Here is a 22628-nt window from a genome sequence, read left to right on the forward strand (position 1 = left end):
TGGAGTCACTGAACCTGTTACTCCTTTCCTTTCCTTCCCTTTCCCTTCCCCTTCCCCTTCCCCTTCTGCTTCTCTTCTTTTCTTTTTCTTTTTTTTTTTTTTTTTGAGACAGAGTCTTGCTCTGTCACCCAGGCTGGAGTGCAGTGGCGCGATCTCGGCTCACTGCAACCTCCGCCTCCCAGATTCAAGCGATTCCCATGCCTCAGCCTCCTGAGTACCTGGGATTACAGGCACCTGCCACCACACCTGGCTAATTTTTGTGTTTTTAGTGGAGATGAGGTTTCGCCATGTTGACTGGTCTTGAACTCCTGACATCAGGTGATCCGCCTGTCTTGGCCTGCCAAAGTGCTGGGATTACAGGCATGTGCCACCGTGCCTGGCCCTATTACACGTTTTTAACCTTAAAACAATACTATGAGCTGGGCGCGGTGGCTCACGCCTGTAATTCCAGCACTTCAGGAGGCTGAGCCTAGGGGATCATTTGAGCCCAGGAATTTGAGGCCAGCCTGGGCAACATGGCAAGACCCCATCTCTACAAAAAATACAAAAATCAACTGGGCATGGTGGCTCAGGCCTGTAATCCCAGCTACTTGGGAGGCTGAGGCAAAGAATCCCTTAAACCTGGGAGGTGGAGGTTTCAGTGAGCTGATATTGCACCAGTGTACTCCGGCCTGGGTGACAGAGCGAGCGAGACCCCGTCTAAAAAAAAAACCAACAAAAAACCCCAACACTATGAGTTAAGTGCCATTTACCACATTTCAAAGAATAGAACTCTAACAGCTAACATTTCAATTATTTATTATTTTTAAAAAGTTTTTTTTTTTTTCTTGAGACAGAGTTCCATCCAGTCTTATTGCTCAGGCTGGAGTGCAATGGCACGATCTCGGCTCACTGCAATCTCTGCCTCCCGGCTTCAAGTGATTCTCCTGCCTCAGCCTCCTGAGTAGCTGGGATTACAGGTATGTGCCACCATGCCCGACTTATTTTGTATTTTTAATAGAGACGGGATTTCTCCATGTTGGTCAGGCTGGTTTCGAACATCTGACCTCAGGTGATCCGCTGTCTCTGCCTCCCAAAGTGCTGGGATTACAGGCATGAGCCACCGCACCCGGTAAAAATTTTTATTTTTAGATACAGGGTCTTGTTCTGTCTTCCAGGCTGGAGTGCAGTGCTGCAATCATAGCTCGCTGTAGTCTCCAACTCCTGGGCTCAAACGATCTTTCCACCTCAGCCTCCCAGGTAGCTGAGACTACAGGTGTGCTCCCCCCGCCCACACACACCTAGCTGATTTTTAATTTAATTTGTTTTTTTGTAGAGATGGGGTCTTACTATGTTGCTCAGACTGGTCTCGAACTCCTGGGCTCAAGTGATCCATCTCTGCTTCCCAATGTGCTGGGACCGCAGGTGTGAGCCACTGCCCCCAGCCCACCTAATATTTCAGTTCTGTCTAACGTCTCCAGCTCTGTACTCTGGACTGAACATTCATTGCCTCAGTTAATCCTCCATGCAATGAATGAGGTAGGCACTGTTGTTAACATCCTTATTCTATAGGAAAAGAATTCGGCCGGGCGCGGTGGCTCACGCTTGTAATCTCAGCACTTTGGGAGGCCGAGGCGGGCGGATCACGAGGTCAGGAGATCGAGACCACGGTGAAACCCCGTCTCTACTAAAAATACAAAAAATTAGCCAGGTGTGGTGGCGGGCGCCTGTAGTCCCAGCTACTCGGAGAGGCTGAGGCAGGAGAATGGCATGAACCTGAGAGGCGGAGCTTGCAGTGAGCCGAGATCGCGCCACTGCACTCCAGCCTGGGCGACAGAGCAAGACTCCGTCTCAAAAAAAAAAAAAAAAAAAAATAGAATTCAGGCCTGGTGAGCTCAATCTCTTTCCCAAGGCCAAACAGCCAGCAACTATCTCACCAAGCAGCTTGACACCAGCACGCTCACTCGTAGACACAACACGCCGTGGCTTCTGTCCTGCTGTTCAGCGGAAACGCAGATAATCCTAAACTTGGCCAAAGTTGAATAAGAGTTGGCTGGGGCTGCATTTGAATATCTTTTTTTCCCCCAGCTTTATTAAAGCATAACTTACAAATAAAAATTGTATATACTTAAGGTATACAAGATGATTCCTTCCTTCCTTCCTTCCTTCCTTCCTTCCTTCCTTCCTTCCTTCCTTCCTTTTCTCTTTCTTTCTTTTCTTTCTTTCTCTTTCTTTCTTTCTTTCTTTCTTTCTTTCTTTCTTTCTTTCCTTTCTTTCCTTTCTTTCCTTTCTTTCTTTCCTTCTTTCCTTTCTTTCTTTCCTTCTTTCCTTCTTTCCTTCCTTTCTTTCTTTTTCTTTCTTTCCTTTCTTTCTTTCTTTCTTTCTTTCTTTCTTTCTTTCTTTCCTTCCTTCCTTCCTTCCTTCCTTCTCTCTTTCTTTCTTTCTTTCTTTCTTTCTTTCTTTCTTTCTTTCTTTCTTTCTCTTTCCTTCCTTCCTTCCTTCCTTCCTTCCTTCCTTTCTTTCTTTCTTTCTTTCTTTCTTTTCTTTCTTTTCTTTCTTTTCTTCCCTTTCTTTCTTTTCTTCCCTTTCCTTTCTTGTCTTGCTCTGTTGGCCAGGCTGCAGTGCAGTGGTACAATCTCAGCTCACCACAACCTCCACCTCCCAAGTAGCTGGGACTACAGGTGTGCACCACCATGCCCAACTAACTTTTGTATTTTTAGTAGAGATGGAGTTTCACTATGTTGGCCAGGCTGGTCTCAAACTCCTGACCTTGTGATCCACCTGCCTCAGGCTCCCAAAGTGCTGGCATTACAGGGGTGAGCCACCGTGCCCGGCCCCTTTTTTTTTTTTTTTTTTTAAATGAGACAGGATGTCTCTCTGTAGCCCGGGCTGGAGTGCAGTGGTGTGATCACGACTTACTGCAGCCTCAAACTCCCAGGCTCAAAGTGATCCTCCTGCCTCAGCCTTCCAAGTAGCTGGGACTCTAGGCGTGCACCACCATGTCCTGTCAATTTTTAAATTTCTTTTTTTGTGGAAATGGGGTCTCGTTGTGTTGCCCAGGCTGATCTTGAACTCCTGGGCTCAAGCAATCCTCCCGCCTTGGCCTCCCAAAAATGCTGGGATTTTAAGTGTGAGTCACTGTGCCTAACCTACAATGTGATTTTTAAAATACATTGTGAAATGATGATCACAATCAAGCTAACTGACACATTCCTCACCCCATACAGTCACCTGTTTGTGTGTGTGGTGAAGATATGTAAGGCCTACTCTGTTAGCAAATTTCCAGTATATAATACAGTATTGTTAACTACAGTCAGTCACTGAGTTTTACATGAGGGCTGCAGAACCTATTCATCCTACAGCTGCAAGTTTGTATCCCTTGACCAATATCTTCCCATGTCCCTCCTTCCCCTGAATCCCTGGTGGCCACCCTTCTCTCTACGTAAATTTGGATTCATCAAAAGTTATTTTACATGTATTCAACAAGGGTAGGATGAGTGTCTACTATAGGGAAGATATTGTGCTCAAAATGTGGAATCTGAAGATGGAAAGCCACAGTTTCTGCCCAAAAGAAGGTTTAGCATGGTGGAAAGACAGTTGAGTAAACGGTTACCATCCAGCTCATTGAAGGGAGGTACTGAATTCAATAGGATCCCACACAGCCTAGAGTTTGCCTCAGAAGTCTTCATGAAGGAATTAATGCTGGAGAAAAACTAAAGAAGACCTGTGAGAAGTCACCTGATTTAAAAAGAAAAAATGTTGCAGTAGAAAGGGTGGGGATTGGGGAAAGCAAAGTCAGGCTGGGCACAGTAGCTTATGCCTGTAATCCTAGGACTTTCGGAGGCCAAGTGGGGAGGATCACTTGAGCCCAGGGGTTCAAGACTAGCCTTGGCAACATAGTGAGACCACATCTCTACAGAAAATTAAAAAAAAAAATTAGCCAAATGGGATAGCAGGCACCTATGGTCCCAGCTACTCAGGAGGCTGAGATGGGAGGGTTGCTTGATCCCGGGAGGTTGAGGCTGTGGTGAGCTATGATGGCACCACTGCACTCAGGAGGCTGGGTGACATAGCGAGACTCTGTCTCAACAAAACAAAACAAACAAAAAGCAAAATCACCCTTTTAACCAGATAACCATGCAAGCTTATTAGCCTTTGAATTTAAGGAAAAGCTTGGTAAATGACTGCAGAATCATTTATATCCCCTGATATTATTTTATAAATCATCTCTAATTTTCAAATCAACCACAGCTTTTTCATTTATGGAATTAATCTAAAGCTGTTCCAAGCCTTAAAAAGAATTTAAGGCCGGGTGCAGTGGCTCACACCTGTAATCTCAACACCGAGGTTGGAGGATCACTTGAGCCCAGGGGTTCAAGGTTACAGTGAGCTCTGCCCAAGCGACTGCATTCCAGCCTGGGTGATACAGTGAGACCCTGCTTCTAAAAAATTAAAAAATAAAAGAATTCAAGTATAAATATCTTTAGCAGGAAAGAAAACCTAGCAAGTTTCATTAGCACCGGGAGCATCATCTTTCTTCTCCTTGGGTGTCAGAAGCGTGAGAACAGTAAATACTGTGTAATTCAAAAATACATTTGCTTCCATTTTCTTTGGCCTTCAAATCCAGCTAACATTGAGCTGATCAAAAGTTAACTTCCATTCTTAAAGTGGAAGCACATCTTTTGATGTGATATTTTCTTCTAAAAAAGGGGTTTGGCTGGGTGGACAGTGGCTCACGCCTGTAATCCCAGCACTTTGGGAGGCCGAGGTGGAAGGATCACTTGAGGCCAGGAGTTCAAGACCAGACTGGGAAACAGGGCAAGACCCTGTCTCTAAAAAAAAAAAAAAAAATGGAAAAAAAAATTAGCTGGCCATGGTGATGTGGGCCTGTAGCCCCAGCTACTTGGGAGACTGAGGTGGGAGGATAGCTTGAGTCCAGGAAGTTGAGGCTTCAGCGAGCTGTGATCACGCCACTGCACTCCAGCATGGGTGACAGACCATAACTCTGTCTCTAAAAAGGGGAGCTTAATATGCTTTTTTTTTTGGTTTGAGACAGAGTCTCCCTCTGTCGCCCAGGCTGGAGTGCAACGGTGTGATCTCGTCTCACTGCAACCTCTGTCTCCCAGGTTCGAATGATTCTCGTGCCTCAGCCTCCCAAGTAGCTGGGATTACAGTTGCACACCACCATGTCTGGCTAATTTTTGTATTTTTAGTAGAGATGGAGTTTTACCATGTTGGCCAGGCTGATCTCTAACTCCTGACCTCAGGTGATCTGCCCACCTTGGCCTCCCAAAGTGCTGGGATTACAGGTGTGAGCTACTGCCCCCAGCCTAATCTTCTTTTTATCCAGATGAGGGACTAGTGTGTTAAAAGCATAGGAAATGGAGAATATGATTTATTTTTAAAAATTCAAAGATTTATATATTTCTGGAATGTCAAGTTCAGGAGAAGAGATAAAACTGGGCTGTAACTGAGGATAACTTTGAGGAACATTTTATGCCTCATTAAAAAGTTGAAATTTCACCCTGATTGGCTGGTAGGTAACTATGGAAAACTTTTGGCAACAGTCTGAAATGATCAATTTTATCTATTTATAAAGCTCCTCTCAATGGCAGCCCAGAGGACGGACTGGAGAGGACCAGGAAGATCATAAAGAGTCAGCATCGGGCTGGGCCAGGTGACTCATGCCTGTAATCCCAGCACTTTGGGGCGCTGAGGGAGGTGGATCACCTGAGGTCAGGAGTTCGAGACCAGCCTGGCCAACATGGTGAAACCCCATCTCTACTAAAAATACAAAATTAGTCAGGCGTGGTGGTGCTTGCCTGTGGCCCCAGTTACTTGGGAGGCTGGGAGAATCTCTTGAACCCGGGAGGCAGAGGTTGCAGTGAGCCAAGATCGCACCACTGCACTCCAGCCTGGGTGACAGAGTGAGACTCTGTTAAAAGAAAAAAAAAAAAAGTCAGTATCAATTACAGAGTTACTGTCTCTCAGCTCCAAATCCACCATCCTGTGCTCTGCTTTGTGATGCTGGGACAAGCAAACCACATTTCTGCTTTGCCAGATGGTTCTATGTTGGGCTCTGGCAAGAGAGTTTGCTAGGAGACTGCAGAAGTAGGGTAATCAACTCGTCCCACTTTCCCCAGATCTTTCCCGTTTTTAGCACTGAAAGTTCTGCATCCCGGAACCCCTTCCAGGGGAGCTGGTCACCTCCCGGAGAAGGGACTTTTGCTTCCTGTCTGCCTGCTGTTCTTGTGAGTGTTACCCCAGCAACACTTCACTCCAGAGGCAGCATCAGCAATTCCTTCCTGTGGCAACCACAGTAAAAGTTCTTGCCCAGTTTCCTCCTCTGTCTCTTCTCCTAACTGACTTAGGGGCTCCCCCATGTGGTCCCCCATGGAATCATGTGCCCCTTCCTCTTCAACTGTAACAAACTATCTTTTCCATAGCAATCATCTCCTCATCTGTTACATCAAAATTTCTTTTCTTTTCTTTTTTTTCCTTTTTTTTTTGAGACGGAGTTTTGCTCTTGTTGCCCAGGCTGGAGTGCAATGGCGCGATCTTGGCTCACTACAACCTCTGCCTCCCGGGTTCAAGCAATTCTCCTGCCTTAGCTTCCCAAGTAGCTGGGATTACAGGCACCCGCAACCACATCCAGCTAATTTTTTGTATTTTTAGTAGAGACGGGGTTTCATGTTGGCCAGGCGGGTCTCGAACTCCTGACCTCAGGTGATCCACTTGCCTTTGCCTCCCAAAGTGCTGGGATTATGGGCATGAGCCACTGCGTCTGGCCTCTCTTTTTTTCCTTTATCTAGCTCTGTCACCCAGGCTGAAGTGCGGTAGTACAATCTCGGCTCACTGTGGTCTCCACTGCCTGGGCTCAAGCAATCCTTCCACCTTAGCCTCCTGAGCAGCTGGGACTACAGGCATGCACCAACATGCCTGGCTAATTTTTGTATGTTTTGTAGAGATGAGGATTCACTGTGTTGCCCAGACTGGTCTTGAACTCCTGGGTTCAAGCAATCCTTCTGCCTCAGCCTCCCAAAGTGGTGGGATTACAAACATGAACCACTATGCCCAGCCTCAAATTTTCTATTAGTATTACATCTTTTTTTTTTTTTTTTTTTGAAACTGAGTCTTGCTCTGTTGCCCAGGCTGGAGTGCAGTGGTGCGATCTCGGCTCACTGCAAGCTCCACCTCCTGGGTTCATGTTATTCTCCCGCCTAAGCCTCCCGAGTAGCTGGGACTACAGGCGCGTGCTGCCACATCCGGCTGTTTTTTTTTTTCTTTTTTGTATTTTTTAGTAGAGACGGGGTTTCACCATGTTAGCCAGGATGGTCTCGATCTCCTGACCTCGTTATCTGCCCGCCTCAGCCTCCCCAAAGTGCTGGGATTACAGGCGTGAGCCACTGCGCCCAGTCTACATCATATTTTAAGACAGGAGGGTAGGCACTGAAAACCATTTGGCAATTAAGTATTGATAATTTGGGTGAGAGTGGTGAAGTTATTATTTAAAAAAATAGCTTTCCAGCTTCTACAGTACTTGAGGGTACAGTAGGGGGAGCTTGGGAGTAGATGCAGGGCATCCGTTCCCCATATCCACGATGGAGGGGCAGGGCCCAGTTACCACTGATTTTGCAGAAGGTTAGTCGAGCTGAAGTACCAGAGGCAAGTTTGTTCAAGGGCTGTGCCTGGAGGGTTAGATGCTTGGCTGATGAAAAATTGATGCCACAAGAATTCAGGAGAATGGGGCTTAGTAGTCTAAGACAGGGGTTCCCAACCCCCAGGCCATGGACTGATATGGGTCCATGGCCTGTTAGGAACTGGGCCGCACGGCAGGAGTGAGCAGCGGGTAAGCCAGGGAAGCTGAGCTCTGCCTCCTGTCAGATCAGCGGTGGCATTAGATTCTCATAGAAGCGTGAATCCTATTGTGAACTGTGCATGCAAGGGACCTAGGTTGCTCGCTCCTTATGAGAAGCTGTTGATAAATGTAATGTGGTTGAATCATCCCAAAACCATCCCCCCATTCCCACCTCACCCACCCCACCCATGGAAAAACTGTCATCCACAAACCTGGTCCCTGGTGCCTAAAAGGTTGGGGATCGGTGCTCTAAGATGTCAGGGTTTAAAGAATCAACTAATTTGGCTGGGCACAGTGGCTCACACTTGTAATCCCAGCACTTTGGGGGGCCGAGGCAGGTGGATCACAAGGTCAGGAGTTCGAGACTAGTGTGGCCAACCTGGTGAAACCCCGTCTCTACTAAAAATACAAAAATTAGCCAGGCGTGGTGGTGGGCTCCTGTAATCCCAGCTACTCTGGAGGCTGAGGCTGGAGAATCACTTGAACCTGGGAGGCAGAGGTTGTTGTGGGCCTGAAGAGGGTTTTCTTTCTAAATGGTAAGGCAAAGCTTTACGTGGAGAAGACTCTAGATGTTTGCCCTTCACTTCCTGCCGGAGATGTGGATGTGCAACCCGGAGATGCAGGAGTTATTTTGCAATGAGAGGAAGATGGTGAAGCAGGAGCAGAGGAGCCCATCTTGTTTTTATTTTTATTTTATTTTTTATTTTTATTTTTTAAAAAGACAGAGTCTCACTCTATCACCCAGGCTGGAATGCAGTGGCGTGGTTATAGCTGAGTTCAGCATCGAACTCCGGGGCTCAAGCGATCCTCCCACCTTGGCCTCCCAAAGTGCTGGGATTATAGGAGTGAGCCACTGCGCTGGGCCTGGGAGCCTATTTATCAGCCTATGCGTTGTAAAATAAAACATATATACAGAAAATGACGCCAAATTGTTGGGTGTGGTGGTGCATGCCCGTAGTCTCAGCTACTTGGGAGGCTGAGGTGGGAAGTTCACTTGAGCAGAGGCAGCTGAGGCTGCAGTGAGCTATCACAGTGCCACTGCACTCCCGCCTGTGGAATAGAGCAAGATCCTGTCTCCAGAAAAAGAAAGAAAAAAGGAAGGAAGCCAGCTACACCAAACAAAGGTCTACCTTAATGAGATAAGACAACAGCCTTTTAACTTCCACTTGCTTAAAAACAGAACATTGCCGGGCACCTCAGGAACCCTGCCTTGTTCCCCATCCCGGTCCTCTCTCTGCTCCCCTGGGTAGCCACTATGCTTTTTTTTTTTTTTTTTTTGAGATGGAATCTTGCTCTGTTGCTCAGGCTGGAGTGCAGTGGCGTGATCTCGGCTCACTGCAACCTCCGCCTCCTGGGTTCAAGCAATTCTTTTGCCTCAGCCTCCTGAGTCGCTGGGACTACAGGCACGTGCCACCAGGCCTGGTTAATTTTTGTATTTTTAGTAGAGCAGGATTTCACCATGTTGGCCAAGTTGGTCTTGAACTCCTGACCTCATGATCCTTCTGCCTCAGCCTCCAAAGTGCTGGGATTACAGGAGTGAGCCAGTGCTCTCAGCCTGTGCTGTCTTTTATAGCAATGACATTTCCCAGTTCCTTCTGGTTGTCACCCCAATGTGCACCCCTATTATGTTTGTGCCCTCCAAAGTTTCTACGTTGAAGCCCTAACCGCTTGTGTTATGCTTAGCTGTCTTTGGAGCTGATTCTCTAAGGAAGTATTAATAAAGCTAAAGGGACATTCTTTAGGGATCCACAGAGAACCTCTGATTCCTAGAGGTCTGGGTTTTAAAAAATTTTATTTATTTATTTTTATTTTTAGAGACAGGGTCTCTCTGTTGCCCAGGTTGGAGTGCAGTGGTGCAATCATAGTTCACTGTAGCCTTGACCTCCTAGGCTCAAGAGATCCTCTTGTCTCAGCCTCCCAAGTAAGTGGGACAACAGATGCATGTCGCCACGCCTGGGTAATTATGTTTTTATTTTTTAGAGATGGGGTTTTGCTGTGTTGCCCAGACTGGTCTTGAACTCCTGGCCTCGAGTGATCCTTCCGTAAGGACTTGGCTTTTAGGCTTACCTGAGCCAGAAAAATGGTTCTGGAACCTTGAAAAATAGGCATAAAATTAATTTCTTATAGGTGTCAGCTAGTGTTTACCAGGTTAAAAACGTTTTTTTGTTATTGCAGCCAAAAGCATTCCTTCCTGATAACAGCTTATAAAAACTGTCCATCGGCCAGGCACGGTGGCTCACACCTGTAATTCCAGCACTTTGGGAGGCCGAGGTGGGCAGATCACGAGGTCAGAGGTTCGAGACCAGCCTGGCCAACATGGTGAAACCCCATCTGTACTAAAAATACAAAAATTAGCTGGGCCTGGTGGTGCACTGTAGGGTCCAGCCCCACAGGGTCGGTGGGTCTCTCCCCGTGTACGGAAACGAGAGGTTGTAGAAATAAAGACACAAGACAGATAAAAGACAGCTGGGCCCGGGGGACCACTACCACCAAGACGCAGAGGCCGGTAGTGGCCCTGAATGTCTGGCTGCGCTGTTATTTATTGGATACAAAGCAAAAGGGGCAGGGTAAAGAGTGTGAGTCATCTCCAATGATAGGTAAGGTCACGTGGGTCATGTGTCCACTGGACAGAGGGCCTTTCCCTGCCTGGCAGCTGAGACAGAGAGGGAGAGGAGACAGAGAGAAAGACAGCTTACGCCATTATTTCTGCATATCAGAGACTTTTAGTACTTTCACTAATTTGCTACTGCTATCTAGAAGGCAGAGCCAGGTGTACAGGATGGAACATGAAGGTGGACTAGGAGCGTGACCACTGAAGCACAGCATCACAGGGAGACGGTTAGGCCTCAGGATAACTGCGGGCGAGCCTGACTGATGTCAGGCCCTCCACAAGAGGTAGAGGAGCAGAGTCTTCTCTAAACTCCCCTGGGGAGAAGGAGACTCTGTTTCCTCGTCTGCTAAGTAGCGGTGTTGTTCCTTGACACTTTTCGTTACCACTAGACCACGGTCCGCCTGGCAACGGGCGTCTTCCCAGACACTGGCGTCACCGCTAGACCAAGGAGCCCTTCTGGTGGCCCTGTCCGGGCATAACAGAAGGCTCGCACTCTTACCTTTTGGTCACACCTCACTATGTCTCCTCAGCTCCTATCTCTGTATGGCCTGGCTTTTCCTAGGTTATGATTATAGAGCGAGGATTATTATAATATTGGGATAAAGAGTAATTACTACCAACTAGTGATTATCAATATTCATATGTAATCATATCTAAGATCTATATCTGGTATAACTATTCTTGTTTTATATTTTATTATACTGGAACAGCTCGTGTCCTTGGTCTCTTGCCTCAGCCCCTGGGTGGCTTGCCGCCCACAGTGTGCGCCTGTAGTTCCAGTTACTGGGGAGACTGAGGCAGGAGAATCACTTGAACCTGGGAGGCGGAGGTTGTTGTGAGCCAAGATCGAGCCACCGCACTCCAACCTGGGCAACAGAGCAAGACTTTGTCTCAAAAAAAAAACAAACAAAAAAAAACCCCAAAAAAACAAAAACCGAAAAACAAACAAACAAAAACCTGTCCATCCAGGCAGCGTGATTCAGGCCTGGGTTAACCATTAAATGTGTTTGCCTTTCATAAACCTTAGCCTCATCTCCACTCTGACCACGTCCTCGCTGGCTCTGTTAAGGGACACATATCCAGAACTGGTCACATTAATTTTAGTATGGTCTCGGTGTGAGTGGGATGGCTCATCTTTGATGAATTTCCTGATCTGAGCTGGAATCTTTGAGCACAGTGGCTTTCGTTTCCTTTCCTTCACCTAATAGCTGAGGCCTTGGGCAGGCAGCTTCCACTCTCTGTGCCTCAGTTTACTCATCTTTAAAGTGGGGTTAATAACTTCGCTTTGGGATTGGCTTGGTCAACACCCTTCCAACCATCTTCAAGCATGACTCCCTATAATGGTGGGATTGAAAAGCCCCCTTTGCAGCTAGATGTGGCTTTGTTTCTGTGTCCGCACTAAAACCACGTAAATGGAAATGTTTGCACAAATTCCAGTAATTCACATTGCAAGGGAGATGCTGTGCCCTTCTTCCTTCCTTGCTTTCATTGCCTGGAATTTAGTTGTGATGTCTAGAGCTCAAGCAATTGTCTTGGGTCATGAGGCAATGTGCTAAAAGTAACAGACAGTAATTAGAAGTCAAGGTAATTCAGCTTCCTGCCCCTAGGCTTTTTGTTTTATTTATTTTTATTTTATTTTATTTTTGTCAGATGGAGTTTCGCTCTTGTTGCCCAGGATGGAGTGCAATGGCATGATCTTGACTCACTACAACCTCTGCCTCCTGGGTTCAAGTGATTCTCCTGCCTCAGGCTCCCGAGTAGCTGGGATTACAGGCATGCACCACCACACTCGGCTAATTTTGTATTTTTAGTAGATACGGGATTTCTCCATGTTGGTCAGGCTGGTCTCCAACTCCCGACCTCAGATGACCCACCCGCCTCGGCCTCCCAAAGTGCTGGGATTACAGGTGTTAGCCACTGTGCCAGGCTCTTTGTTTTATTTTTAGGAACAGCTCTAATGAGATATAATTTACATATTGTAAAATCCACCAATTTAAAAGATATGATTACTTAGTTTGAGCATTGTATTAGGTTATTCTTGCATTGCTATAAAGAAATACCTGAGACTGGGTAATTTGTAAAGAGGTTTAATTGGCTCACGGTTCCACAGGTTGAACAGGAAGCGTGGCAGCACCTGCTTCTGGGGAGGCCTCAGGAAACTTACAATCATGGCAGAAGACAAGGGGGTTACCAGCGCTTTACATGGCCAGAGCAGGAGGAAGAGAGACAGGGGAGGTGCTACACATACACACTTTTAAACAACCAGATCTCAAAATAATAACTCACTATCACGAGAACAACACTGAGGGGATGGTGCTAACCCATTCATGAGAACTCTGCCCCCTGATCCAATCATCTCCCACCAGTCCCTTCCTCCAACACTGGGGATTACAACTGGACACGAGATTTGGGCGGGGACACAGATTCAAACCATATCAAGCATATTTCCAGAGTTGTGCAACCATTACCACAGTCAATTCCAGAACATTTTCATCACTCCAACAAGAAATTTTTTTTTTTTTTTTGAGACGGAGTCTGGCTCTGTTGCCCAGGCTGGAGTGCAGTGGCATGATCTCGGCTCACTGCAACCTTTGCCTCCCAGGTTCAAGTGATTCTCCTGCCTCAGCCTCCTGAGTAGCTGGGATTACAGGCGCCCACCACCACACCTGGCTAATTTTTGTATTTTTAGTAGAGATGAGTTTCACTAGGTTGGCCAGGCTGATCTTGAGCTCCTGAACTCAGGTGATCTGCTTGCCTCGGCCTCCCAAAGTGCTGGGATTACAGGCATGAGCCACCACGCCTGGCCTCCAACAAGAAATTCTGTATCTGTATCCATTCAGTCACTCCCTAATCCCCCAAGTCCTTCAGTCCTAGGTAACCATGAATGTACTTTCAATCTTTGTCCATTGGCCTATTCCAGATATTTCGTATAAATGGAATGATACATTGTGTGGTCTTTTGCCTCTTCTTCTGCTTAGCATGTCTTTGTGGCTCAGTCATGTTGTAGTATGGATCAGTATTTCATTCCTTTTCATGGCTGACTAATATCCCATTGTGTGGGTATGCCACATTTTAGTTTCTAACCAATTAAGCATATCCTGAAAAATGCCATTCTGACGAAAAGAACTATGCATGGTAGCTCACGCCTATAATCCTGATACTTTGGGAGGCTAAAGTAGGTGGATTGCTTGAATCCAGGAGTTGGAAACCAGCCTGGGCAACATGGTGAAACCCCATCTCTACAAAAATTACAACAATTTGGCTGGGTGCGGTGGCTCACGCCTGTAATCCCAGTACTTTGGGAGGCTGAGGTGGGCAGATCACCTGAGGCCAGGAGTTTGAGACCAGCCTGACCAACATGGAGAAACCCCGTCTCTACCAAAAATACAAAAATTAGCCGGGCGTGGTGGCTCATGCCTGTAATCCCAGCTACTCAGGAGGCTGAGGCAGGAGAATTGCTTGAACCCAGGAGGCGGAGGTTGCAGTGAGCCGAGATCGTGCCACTGCACTCCAGCCTGGGCAACAAGAGCGAAACTCCGCCTCAAAAAAAAAATTACAACAATTAGCTGGGTGCGGTGATGCGCCCCTGTAGTCCCAGCTCTTTGGGATGCTGAGGTGGGAGGATCACTTGAGCCCAGGAGGTTGAGGCTGCAGTGAGCCATAATTGCACCACTGCACTCTAGCCTGGATGACAGAGTGAGACCCTGTATCAAAAAATAAAAACAAACAACAACAACAAAAAAAAACAGTGCACAGACAGTTCTGGGTCAGATCTTGGCAAACAGTGAGTATTATCAGGATGCGATTACTATTAGGGATTGTTTTTATTTTCTGAAAATTTTCTTTTTTCTTTTTTTGTATGAGACTGTTTTACTCTGTCGTCCAGGCTGGAGTGCAGTGGCATGATCTCGGCTTACTACAACCTCTGCCTCCTAGGTTCAAGCGATTCTGCTGCCTCAGCTTCCCAAGTAGCTGGGATTACAGGCGCGTGCTACCACGCCTAGCTAATTTTTGTTTTTTTGAGACAGAGTCTTGCTCTGTTGCCCAGGCTGGAGTGCGGTAGCATGATCTTGGCTCACTGCAACCTCCACCTCCCAGGTTCAAGCAATTCTCCTGCTTCAGCCCCCTGAGTAGATGGGATTACAGGCACCTGCCGCCATGCCCGGCTAATTTTTTGTATTTTTAGTAGAGACCGGGTTTCACCATGTTGGCCAGGCTGGTCTTGAACTCCTGACCTCAAAGGATCCACCCGCCTTGGCCTCCCAAAGTGCTGGAATTACAGGTGTGAGCCACTGCACCCAGTGGAAAATTTTATTTTTTCTCTTAGAGGTGGGGTCTTGGTCTGTCACCCAGGATGGAGTTCAGCAGAGGGATCACAACTCACTGCAGCCTCGCCCTCTCAGGCTCAAGTGATCCTCCCTCCACCACCTCCTGAGTACCTAGGACTACAGGAGCGTGCCACTACCCCTGGCTAATTTTTTAATTTTCAATTTTTTTTTTTTTTTTTTTGTAGAGACGGGGATCTCAATATGTTGCCCAGGCTGGTCTCAAACTCCTGGCCTCAAGCCCCTCAAACTTCTGCCTCGGCTTCCCAAAGTGCTGGGGTTACCGGCTGGGATTTCAGAGCCCTGAAACATCCTTATAACAATATTTATTGACTTTTATGATTATAAAAGTAATTCATGGTAGTTGTTGAACATCTGGAAGCTACACACCAAACAAAAACAAAAAACACCCAAGTGGAAAATAAAAATTATTAATTTCATTCCGATTCAGGCGAATTTAGTATGTCCAAGAAAAATGAGAATGAAAGATGACGGGGGATATCCCAGGATCCACAGAGCTGTGTCGTCGATCCCAGACTGTACTGTTTATGGGACGGATCCTGCCAGCGTCCCTGTGGGGGCAGCCTTCACACAGAGCAGGGCGCTGCGGTCTCCCTCCCACCCCACTCCCTACGCGTGGAAGGGCTGAAGGATGGGTTTCCCACAAGAGAGCAGCTACGCCTTCGGGAGGGTGGGAATCGGGGCGCGGGGAGAACGCAGCAAGCCCACGCTCCCTCCCAGACCTTGCCAGCTCTGCCTTGAAGTCTCCTCGGACTCCTCCAAACCTCTGCAGACTCCAAAGGTGTTGGTCGTTGGCCGAAGGGCGGAGGTGTAATTCTTCCAATCCTACCCTGTGCCAGGGCTCTGCGCCTGGGCGGAAGTGGAATTCTTCCAATCTCACCCTGCGCCGGGACTCTGCGAAGCCCTGACCCTAGTCACCAAGGGTTTCCCACCAGTCCCAGGCAGCCCTGCGGGAGTCAATTTCACAACGGCAAGACCTAGACCCACAAGAGACGTCCTCCAAGCCTGCCTGTTAAAGGAGTCACTGTTTCTGAAGAGCCAGCTCTCAGTGATTTCACATCTGGGAGGCTCCAGGGTTTCAGGAAGTGTGAGTCACAATAGAAAGTCTGTGCAGATCTAAATTATACCAAGAAAGACAAGAATAACACTGGGCATGCTTCCCCAATTTTTTTTTTTTTTTAAATCAGGGTGAGGTGGGGGCCCTGTGCCTTAAAGTGGGGTTGTATAGGTTGTGCACTGCACAAATTTGTTTGACTCAGGAGGCATATGGAGGCTGAAATGCAACCTGTGCCCTTTCACCAGCCACACATCCTGGTGTGGGGCTGTGTCTACCCAGAGGAAGGGAGGGTAGCCTTTTCCTAATTTGCACAAAGGCATGTACAGGGGAGCTCAAGGGTCCTGAACTGGCAGTTCCAGTAGCCTTCTCTGACTTCTGGCTGGACCTACGTCCTAAGTAGCACCCATAGGTCCACATTAGGTCTGAGACCTGAAGAAATAAAACAGCCAACAGAATGGAATCAGACCACACTTTGAGACTGCGGTAGGCTGAATAATGTGGCCTCCAAAATTTCCATGTCCTGGCTCGGTACAGTGTCTCATGCCTGTAATGCCAGCAGTTGGGAGGTTGAGGTGGGAGAATCACTTGAGTCCAGGAGTTCAAGACCAGCCTGGGCAACATAGTGAGATCCTGTCTCTACTAAATAAATAAATAAGCCATGCGTGGTGGCACACATCTATGGTCTCAGCTACTTGGGAGGCTGAAGTGGGAGGATCACTTGAGCTTGGGAGTTTGAGGCTACTGTGAACTGTGACCTCACCACTGCACTCCAGCCTGGCCAACAGAGGGAAACCCTGTCTCAAAAACAAAACAAAACAAAACAAAAAAGTTTGGGCGTGGTGGCTCACACCTGTAAGCCCAGCACTTTGGGAGGCCGAGGCAGGCGGATCACCTGAGGTCAGGATTTCGAGACCAGCCTGGCCAACATGGTGAAACCCCGTCTCTACTAAAAATACAAAAATTAGTCAGGCATGGTGGGTGCCTGTAGTCCCAGCTACTCGGGAGGCTGAGGCATGAGAATTGCTTGAACCCGGGAGGAGGAGGTTGCAGTGAGCTCAGATTGCACCACTGCACTCCACCCTGGGCAGCAGAGTGAGACTCAGTCTCAAAAAAAATGGCTGGGCACAGTGGCTCATGCCTGTAATCCCACCATTTTGGGAGACCGAGGCAGACTTGAGGTCAGGAGTTTGAGACCAGCCTGGTCAACATGGTGAAACCCCATCTCTACTAAAAAACAAAAATTAGCTGGGTGTGGTGGTGGCCTCCTATAATTCCAGCTACTTGGGAGTCTGAGGCATGAGAATCACTTGAACCCAGAGGCAGAGGTTGCAGTGAGCTGAGATTGTGCCACTGTGCTCCAGCCTGGGTGACAGGGGGAGACTTCATCTCAAACAACAACAACAACAAACAACAACAAACAAACAAAACCAAAAAACAAAAGAAAAGAAAAAGTTTCTCTTGCTCCCCAAGGCTTGGCTAAGTATTAATAATAATTAAGAAGGTTTCTGCATCCTAATCCCTAGAACCTGCGAATGTTCCCTTATATGGCAAAATGGACTCTCAGATGTGATTAAGTTTGTTGAGTTGGGGAAATGATCCTGGGTTACCTAGGTGGGTCCTGAATAGAATCACAAAGATCCTTACAAGAGGGACACAGGAGAAGTTGGTCAGAGGGATGTCGATGTGACAATGGAAGCAGACATTAGAGGGATGCGGGTTTGTTTGTTTGTGTCTTGAGACGAAGTCTTGCTCTGTTGCCTAGGTTGGAGTGCAGTAGTGTGATCTCAGCTCTGCAACCTCCGCCTCCTGGGTTCAAGCTATTCTCCTGCCTCAACCTCCCGAGTAGCTGGGATTACAGGTGCTCACCATTACATCTGGCTAATTTTTATATTTTTAGTCATGATGGGGTTTTGTCATGTTGGCCAGGCTGGTCTCGAACTCCTGACCTCAGGTGATCCACCCGCCTCGGTCTTCCTAAGTGCTGGGATTACAGGCGTGAGCCACCTCGCCCAGCCGAGGGCCGATTTTGGAGAAGGAGGAGGGGGCCACGAGCCAGGTGATATGGGTGGCTAAAAAGACAAGGACATGAGGTCTTCCCTCAGTGCCTCCAGAAAGAATCAGCCCTGACAACCACTTGATTTTAGCCCAGGGAAGATGATTGCTGGCTTCTGACCTCCAGAACGGTAAGAGAATAAATCTTTGTTATTTCCTTTCTTTTCTCTTGCTTGCCCAGGGAAGCTGATTGTTGACTTCTAACCTCCAGAATGGTAAGAGAATAAACTAACCTCCCTTCCTCCCTCCCTCCCTCCCTCTCTTCCTTCCTTCCTTCCTTCCTTCCTCCCTCCCTCCCTCCCTTTCTCTCTTTCTCTCTCTCTCTGTCTCTCTCTCATTCTTTCTTTCATCTCAAATCCCTGGGCTCAAGTGATCCACCCACTTCAGCCTCCCAAAGTGCTGGGATTATAGGCGCGAGCCACCTTGCCCGGCCTATCTGTGTTGTTTTAAGCCATGGGGTTTGTGGGAGTTTTGCAGCATGGCCACTCAGTATGGAGGGCTTGGATCTGAGCTTCTCTGGTCCCTTGGCCTAGTAAAGCTCAAGGTAGCTTTGCCCTATCCTAAGTGTCTTACTTCTGTTAAAACAGCTTATTCTCATGACAGCCTCTAGGAGGTAGGCATTGTCATGTCTCAGTTTTATGTGTGTGGCCATAGAATCAGAGAGGTTAAGTGATTTGATTAAGGTCACACAGCTAGTAAGTGAGGGAGCCAGAATATAAATCTAGACCATTTGAATCCAGATCAGAAGTTCTCCACGTTTGATCTCACTATAATCTTGTAAGTGAGTCGGGTGTGAAGGCTCACCTGGTGCCTGTAATCCCAGCACCTTGGGAGGCCAAGGCAGGAGGATCACCTGAACCCAGGAGTTCAAGGTTGCAGTGAGCCGAGATCACACCACTGCACTCCAGCCTGGCCAACAGAATTAGACCCTGTCTTTAAAAAAAAAAAAAAAAAAAAAAGGCCAGGCTTGGTGGCTCATGCCTGTAATCCCAGCACTTTGGGGGGCTGTGGTGGGTGGATCACTAGGTCAGGAGTTTGAGACCAGCATGGCAAACATGGGGAAACCCCGTCTCTACTAAAAATACAAAAATTAGCCAGGCGTGGTGGCATGTGCCTGTAATCCCAGCTACTTGGGAGGATGAGGCTGGATAATTGCTTGAACTTGGGAGGTGGAGGTTGCAGTGAGCCGAGATCGAGCCACTGCACTCTAGCCTGGGTGACAGAGCAAGACTCCATCTTGGGAAAAAAAAAAAAATCTTGCAACTGGAGAGAGAATTGCAACCTTTATGGCACCTTTAGAAACTTCCAAAGCGTTTGTGTTTCATAGAGAATGCTTTTCTTTTTGACATGTCTATTTCTTAACACATTAAAAAGAAAGAGAGTTGGCCGGGCGCGGTGGCTCACGCTTGTAATCCCAGCACTTTGGGAGGCCGAGGCGGGCGGATCACGAGGTCAGGAGATCGAGACCACGGTGAAACCCCGTCTCTACTAAAAATACAAAAAAATTAGCCGGGCGTGGTGGCGGGCGCCTGTAGTCCCAGCTACTCGGAGAGGCTGAGGCAGGAGAATGGCATGAACCCGGGAGGCGGAGCTTGCAGTGAGCCGAGAGGGCGCCACTGCACTCCAGCCTGGGCGACAGAGCGAGACTCCGTCTCAAAAAAAGAAAGAAAGAGAGTTTCCCATTGAGGAGCTTTGTAATTATCAGGAAATGCTGCATTTCAAGTGGTTTCACAGCTAGCATAATGTTGTAAAAGCAAAAATATATTCAAAATTATTTGACATTACAGAGGCCCAAAATAGTGCTGATCAAGATGTCTGGTACAGTTCTTTTCACAGGGTGCCCTGATTTCATCAGCCAGCACTCCTAATTTAAAATAAGGAAAACAAAGGCGAAGTCCCCAGCTTCCCAAATCTGTACGATTATTCCTTCGTTTTCGATTCTGTGATGGTGGTGATTTTTTTTTTTCCCTGAAGAAATGCAGATCTCCTTATTGGTGGATCTTTTTCTCTACAAGAGGCTTTGCTTCTAATTTATTAGGTATTGATTCATATAATAAAAATCTTCCTTTTGAAAAACAAAGTACTACATTTCTTTGTTAAAAAAAAAACAACCCCAGGAAGTTCTTAAAATAGGAGTTCCTGAAATTCAGCGAAAACACAAATTGTGTTATTTTAAGGCAAGCCACTTGTAACCACATCTAAGTCAAGAAATAGAATTTGTCAGCTGTTCATAAGCCTCTCCATGTGCCCTAGCCCAGGCGCCCAGGCCCAGCCCCTCCCTTCTCTCTACCAAAATTAACCCTCAGCTTTTTTTTTTTTTTTTTTTAAGATAGAGTCTCACTGTGTCACCCAGGCTGGAGTGAGGTGTCACGATCTCAGCTCACTGCTACCTCTGCATCCCGGGTTCAAGTGATTCTCATGCTTCAGCCTCACCAGTAGCGAGATTACAGGTGTGCGCCACCATACTCAGGTAATTTTTTGGTATTTTTAGTAGAGATGGGTTTCGCCATGTTTACCAGTCTGATCTTGAATTCCTGACCTCAGGTGATCTGCCTGCCTTGACCTCCCAAAGTGCTGAGATTACAGGTGTGAGCCACCGTGCCTGACCAGCCTGACTTTTATAGCAATCATCTCTGTGTTTCTTTATAGTAATTAGCTATCCAAATGTGTGTCCATAGTTTAGTTTTGCCCTTTACAACTTCTAAAATGTTATTATTATGTCTTTTTTTCTTATTCAGAGAATGTTGAATTCTCAAAGAAAAAAAGAGAATTTTGAATTGTAGTGACATTAACATATGTTTTGAAGTATGTGAATCATATATGTGCATATATATATGTGAATATATATGCATATCTGAATATATATGTGCATATATAAAATTTTAAAATATCAATATCAATATTATCACTAGTAATATGACTAAATATAGTTTAAGATTTTCTTATGGTGCTTTTTTTTCCAGGAGGATATACCCCATGAGGGATTTATGTCAAATTAATATATCTTAAATTACTTTAAGACATTATTTGGCCGGGCGCGGTGGCTCAAGCCTGTAATCCCAGCACTTTGGCAGGCCGAGGCGGGCGGATCACGAGGTCAGGAGATCGAGACCATCCTGGCTAACACGGTGAAACCCCGTCTCTACTAAAAAAATACAAAAAATTAGCCGGGCGCGGTGGCGGGTGCCTGTAGTCCCAGCTACTCGGGAGGCTGAGGCAGGAGAATGGCGTGAACCTGGGAGGCGGAGCTTGCAGTGAGCCGAGATCGCGCCACTGCACTCCAGCCTGGGGGAGAGAGCAAGACTCCGTCTCAAAAAAAAAAAAAAAAAAAAAAAAAAGACATTATTTTAGCCTGGGCAACATAAAGAGACCCTGTCTCTATAAAAAGCAAAAAATTAGCTGGGCGTGGTCACACACGTCTGCAGTCCCAGCTACTCTGGAGGTTGAGGTGGGAGGATCACTTGAGCCCAGGAAGTGGAGGCTGCAGTGAGCTGTGATCATACCACTGCACTCCATCTTGGGTGACAGAACAAGACCCTGTCTCAAGAAAACAAAAAACCAAAACCATTGTTTTGTGGGTGATTGAGTCCCAATCGCAAAAATTGTTTTGACATTCCATTTCCTTGGAAAAATAAACCAATGAACATATGTATTCATTTTCCTCTCTATTGAGCAAAAGGTACATACTGTTCATACCAATTTGCAGCTTGGTTTTTTCACTTAACTACATCTTGGAGGTCACTATATAAGTGTGTGCACATGGGCCGGGCGCGGTGGCTCACGCCTGTAATCTCAGCACTTTTGGGAGGCTGAGGTGGGTGGATCACTTGAGATCAGGAGTTTGAGACCAGCCTGGTCAAAATGATGAAACCCCATCTCTACTAAAAATACAAAAATTAGCTGGGTGTCATGGTACGTGCCTGTAGTCCCAGCTACTAGGGAGATTGAGGCAGGAGAATGGCTTGAATCCTGGGAGGCACAAGTTACAGTGAGCTGAGATTGTACCATTGCCCTCCAGCCTGGGCGACAGAGCAAGACTCTGTCTCAAAACAAAACAAAACAAAACAGTCAAAAAAACAAAACGACAACAAAGAAAAATGCGTGTACACACTTGTACATACACACATCACATGTATATGTAATCAATATATCTTATTCATTTTCACAGCTGTACAGTGCTCTATGTTTGTGGATATAGCATAGTTGATTTAAGCAGCACCCTCTTCATGGCTATTGCAATAGTTTCCAGTTTTTTGCTATCATGCATAGGGCTCCAGTGAAGAGGCACATTCATATGAAGTTTCCTATTTCTGTCTGTGTCTTTGGGACTAATTCCTAGAAGTAGGATTGCTGAGTCAAAGGGCAAATTAACTAGATATTGCCAAATTCTCCTCCATGGAGGTTTTATCTTTTTATATTCCATCAGTAAAATGGAAGAGTCCCTGTTTCCCCACAGCGTTGCCAGTGAGAGTGCTGTCCAACGTTTGGATTTTTGCTAATCTATTAGATGAGAAATAGGATCTCAGGGCAGTTTTAACCGTGTTTCTTTTATTATGAGTGAGGTTGAGCTTTAGTTTATTTTTTATTTTTTGAGACGGGGTCTCGCTTTGCCAGTCAGGCTGGAGTGGAGTGGCGCAATCTCGGCTGGCTCATTGCCACCTTCGCCTCCCGGGCTCAAGCGATTCTCCTGCCTCAGCCTCCTGAGTAGCTGGGATTACAGGTGCA

The 22628-nt window shown here is 46.8% G+C and overlaps 1 protein-coding gene across 1 annotated transcript in view; it reads left to right on the plus strand.

The window, feature by feature from the left end:
- The first annotated feature begins 20232 nt into the window (after window positions 1-20232).
- The window catches only part of ZNF780A (zinc finger protein 780A), a 41699-nt gene continuing 39303 nt past the window's right edge, over window positions 20233-22628 (plus strand). The window contains exon 1 of the mRNA XM_063621114.1: window positions 20233-20373. The gene's annotated coding sequence lies outside the window, so the exon portion shown is untranslated. The remainder of the gene's footprint in view (window positions 20374-22628) is intronic.

Source organism: Symphalangus syndactylus, chromosome 17 (genome assembly GCF_028878055.3).
Source record: "Symphalangus syndactylus isolate Jambi chromosome 17, NHGRI_mSymSyn1-v2.1_pri, whole genome shotgun sequence".
NCBI lineage: Eukaryota > Metazoa > Chordata > Mammalia > Primates > Hylobatidae > Symphalangus > Symphalangus syndactylus.